Source organism: Grammomys surdaster, unplaced genomic scaffold (assembly GCF_004785775.1).
Source record: "Grammomys surdaster isolate TR1022 unplaced genomic scaffold, NIH_TR_1.0 348, whole genome shotgun sequence".
Lineage (NCBI taxonomy): Eukaryota > Metazoa > Chordata > Mammalia > Rodentia > Muridae > Grammomys > Grammomys surdaster.
The window spans coordinates 5,109,909-5,114,692 of NW_021604767.1; the positions used below are offsets into that span (position 1 = coordinate 5,109,909).

A 4,784-nucleotide genomic window follows, 5' to 3' on the forward strand; every position below is an offset into this window, starting at 1 on the left:
GATTCTGACTAAGCAACAAATCAATCAAAAAGCTTAAACTAAAACTTGTCTGCATTATTTATCAGATGTCCGTGATTAATTTGTTTCCATGAAAAAATTTAAGTGTAATTTAATAAGGGTGCTTAAAAAGTGGAGATCTTTCCAGGTACATGCAATTACAGAGCCCAATGTTCATGAAAATTTCAATTTATTTTACTCATGAAAGCTAGCCCACTTTACCCTTCATTAGAAATAATCTTTGTTTGCATAATTGCAGCTTAAAGGTAATAAAACCTCCTCGCCAGCTTGCACTCACTTGCCAGCCTGTCTGTTGGAACCTACAACTTCAGGGTTCCAGCTCATACTTGAGACCAGCTGAAACAGCAAAATGAGGCTGACCTACTATATTCCTCCCATTCACAGCTGCCTACTGGACTGGAGCTTCCTTTGGAAGTTCGAGCCCAGTTGGGTCTCTGTCTTCTGAGGATCATGATTTTGACCCCACTGCTGAGATGCTGGTCCATGACTATGATGACAAAAGAACTCTAGAGGAAGAGGAATTAATGGATGATGGGAAAAACTTCAGTTCTGAGATTGAAGACTTAGAAAAGGAAGGCAATATGCCTCTAGAAGACCTATTGGCATTCTACGGCTATGAATCTACAATTCCAACGGTTGCAAATTCCAGTGCAAACAGCTCCCCAAGTGAACTTGCAGACGAACTACCAGATATGACTCTAGACAAAGAAGAAATAGCGAAAGACCTGTTGTTGGGCGATGATGAGGAAACTCAGTCTTCAGCAGATGATCTAACACCGTCTATGACTTCCCATGAAACTTCTGACTTCTTCCCTCGGCCTTTATGATCAAACACTACAGGTGACGGAGACAGGGAATCAGAGACTGAGGATGTTGAAACGGACAGTGATAACTCACCTGAAGATTTGAGAAAGGAAATAATGGTTGGTCTACAGTATCAGGCAGAAATTCCGCCTTATCTTGGCGAGTATAATGGTGGTGAGAGAGCTTATGAAAATGAAGACCAGTTACTGTGGCGTCCTGATGTGGTTTTGGAGAGCCAAGTCAAGGAGTACCTTATTGAGACCTCATTAAGAACTGGAAACGAAAAAAGTCCTAGACAGAATTTCTTCGGGCACACACACCAGGGATAATGAACAGGCATTATATGAACTTCTCAAGTGTAACCACAATATAAAGGAAGCAGTGGAAAGGTACTGCTGTAATGGAAAGGCATCTCAAGAAGGAATGGTGGCATGGACAGAAGAGGAGTGCCGAAGCTTTGAACATGCACTGATGCTTTATGGGAAAGATTTTCATCTCATTCAGAAAAATAAGGTGAGATATAGGACTGTGGCCGAGTGTGTGTGTGGAAGAAGTCGGAACGCTATGATTACTTTGCTCAACAGACAAAATTTGGAAAGAAACGCTATAACCATCACCCTGGCGTTACAGACTATATGGATCGTCTCGTAGATGAAACAGAGTCTCTGGGCCGTGCGGTCAGTTCTTCAGCCTTAACTTGAAGCCGACCTGAGCCCGTTCCTGATCAGCCGCTGAACGTTCTCAGCTCCTTCACTGCCAGTGACTTGACAGCTTTGACCAACAGGGTAGCATCTGTCTGCAACCCCACAGATGTGAATTGTCTGGATGATAGCTTTCCTCCACTGGGAAACATGCGCCGTGGACAAGTCAATCATGTGCCTGTTGTAACGAAAGAGTTACTCACCCTACCCAGCAGTGGTGAAAGTGATTGTTTTAATTTATTTGAGACTGGATTTTTTCACTCAGAGTTAAACCTCATGTGCAGCAAAGAATCGGAAAGACCAGCAAAGAGATTGAAAATGGGCATTGCTGTCCCTGAATCCTTTATGAATGAGGTTTCTGTAAATAACCTGGGTGTAGACTTTGAAAATCATACACATCACATCACCAGTGCCAAAATGGCTGTCTCTGTCGCTGACTTTGGCAGTTTGTCTGCCAATGAGACAAATGGATTCATCAATGCCCACACTCTGCATCAGCACGCGGCCCTCCATTCAGAGTGACGTGAATGCGAAGCCCAGAGACGATGGGTGTGCTGTACCAGTAAACTTGAGGGGAGCTATCAGGCTTGCATAGTCTTTCACTGGAAGTTTGAACCTTTTTCACTATGACATCAGTGATGTCAGTATGTATAGAACTATATCTTGATTTATCAAGAGTATTTTCATTTATCAATCCATAAATGTGGAAACGAACTATGATCAGCAGAGTTGGGAACTAAGATAGAACTCTGTGGTGCGGCTTTAAGTTCTGCTTCTCTTCCTCATCCCTTAATACCTCTTCCCACGTCCTCCTTCTTTTCTGTTCCCGTTGCCCTCAACCCAGATTGAAAACCTGTAGACAGAGGCCACCAGCTCAAACCAGCACAGATGTTCTGAACTGATGTGTGGCTTCTTTTCATGTCAACTCCTTTTGCCGTAATGGATGCAGTGGAATCACAATGTTTACAGGTACCAACCCCGAGCCCTGTTCAATGTAGCATTTTTTTGTTTGTTTTAATTTCTTTATTAATAAAAGCAGGGGTAGGTTTCTTTAAACTGCACAAACATGCAAGGATTTTTTAAAAACGGAAACTTCTCTCATGTTATTCAACTAGAGCACTTCAGTTTACAAAACAGCAAGACTGTCTGTCTGGAAGCCAGCACGAGGAACTGTGTGCAAATGATGAAGACACTTACTTGGATCCTGTTTCAAAATTCTAGATCAGGGCTACCTTAAACAGAATTGGTCATTTTACTGCCGGGAGACTTCTGTGTAAAAAAAACTTTTTTTTTTTGACTAAAAATTTGGCATTTGAAGATGTGGTATTCATATGGAGTTTTGTCCACCATTGTCAAGATTGTAATATTAAAAATCGTACTTGTCACCGGTAATTTAGTTTATTCCGAGGCAATTGGCTTGCAGAAGCACAGTCTACAAGGGTCAGGAAGCTGCCACAGTGTTTTACGTTTTGGGACACCTCTTAAGTTTGGAGCACTTGCAGTTCAAAGTGTTAATATGCTTAGACTTCTAGATGGTATGCGTAATGCAGAACCTTGAAGTATATTTAAGCTATTTGTTTAGCTTGAATAGTTGGAAAGAAAAGTGTGAATTTCTGTCTAAAATAGAATGGTACATTACCACTTTTAAGCTTTAAAAAGTGACAGATGTTCACATGCAAAAAAAAAAAAGTAATAGAACCAAATTCTTTTCAAATCTAGAAATTCACTGCAAACAACTAGTAGCAATTAAATAGATATAACTATAGGAAATGGATATTATAATTCAGAGCATGGTTTGTATTTAAACTAATAAAAAATCTATGCTTGGTCATAAGCCTAGTTAGACCCATTTTAGAAAAAACAGAGATGCTGTTTGCCAAGTAAGTCAAAGACAAATTAAACATAAGAGGACTATTTGACAGCTTCCAGTTTGTTTACTTTAATAAAAAGAAATGTTGGGCTGGTGAGATGGCTCAGCAGATAAGAGCACTGGCTGCTCTTCCAGAGGTTCTGAGTTCAACTCCCAAGAACCACATGGTGGCTCACAACCATCTGTAACGGGATCCGATGACCTCTTCCGGTTTGTCTGAAGAGATCAACAGTGTACTCACATAAATAAATAAATAAATAAATAAATAAATAAATAAATAAATAATTCAAAGAAGAAGGAGAAGGAAGGAAGGAAGGAAGGAAGGAAGGAAGGAAGGAAGGAAGAAATGTTATACTGCTAAAGTGGCCAAGAACCCAAAATTAGATAGTCAATGGGTCTACGGGAAATCTAATACTATTATTCTGTTAAAGGATCATAGCTATACTCATCCACCAAGGCCCTGTTCACCCATCATCAGAGAAGCATTTTTTTTTGCAGAAGAAAGTAATTACACAGAGATCCACAACTGAACAATGTACAGGGAATGAAAGAGTTTCGAACACTCAGTCCCAAATAGGATGTGTTCATCAAGTCTCTTCCCTCAAGGCTCAGGGGTCTATGTGGAAGAAGAGGCAGAAAGGTGATGATGATTTCAAGGGAACAGTGTCCCTCAGACACAATAGTACTAAAGTATATACAAACTCACAGAGACTGTAGCAATGTATGTAAGGTCTATACAAGGTCCCAGCACTGAGATGGGAAAGTGGCCATGGGGTCCCATCCCTAATCAAAAAGATATTTATAACTTATGCCCACCAGCAAAATAAAAATTAGCTTTCTCTAAAGGAGTGTCATTGGGTATATCAATCACACACCAGAGGAGGCCTTATGCCCAGGAATAGCTGGCCAACACAAATGAACTCGTGTGTGTGTGTGTGTGTGTGTACCTTTTGTTTCTTCTTGGTTTGGCCTTCCCACTCCTTGTATTATTGGTCTTTCGCTAGTTTCTTTTGATTTTTTTGTTTCTGTAATTTTTTTTAAACTTTCAATATTTTTGAGAAAGCAAAGTTGGGTGGATAGGATCTTGGAGGGATAGGGAAAGAGAAACGATCAAAATGTATTATTTTCATTGCTATTTCATAACTGTAATTTTCTACTGCTATGAATCGTAACATAAATATCTGCATTTTCTGCTGGTCTTGGCCACCCTTGTGAAAGGGTCATTTGGGACCCACAGGTTGAGAACCTCTGCACTAGAGGCTGTGTTTCTCAGAATAAGGAAGTAAAGTCAACAAAAGAAAAAGAAGGGAAAACCCATAAATGAGACAAGAGAAGGGAATTCCTAGAATAGCAGCAGAGGAAAGCCAGCCCAGCTATGCACCAGGTTCAGG

General features: G+C 40.4%; 1 pseudogene; it reads left to right on the plus strand.

Moving 5' to 3' along the window:
* Nucleotides 1-425: 425 nt before the first annotated feature.
* Nucleotides 426-2,045, plus strand: LOC114630920 (annotated as a pseudogene).
* Nucleotides 2,046-4,784: the final 2,739 nt, after the last annotated feature.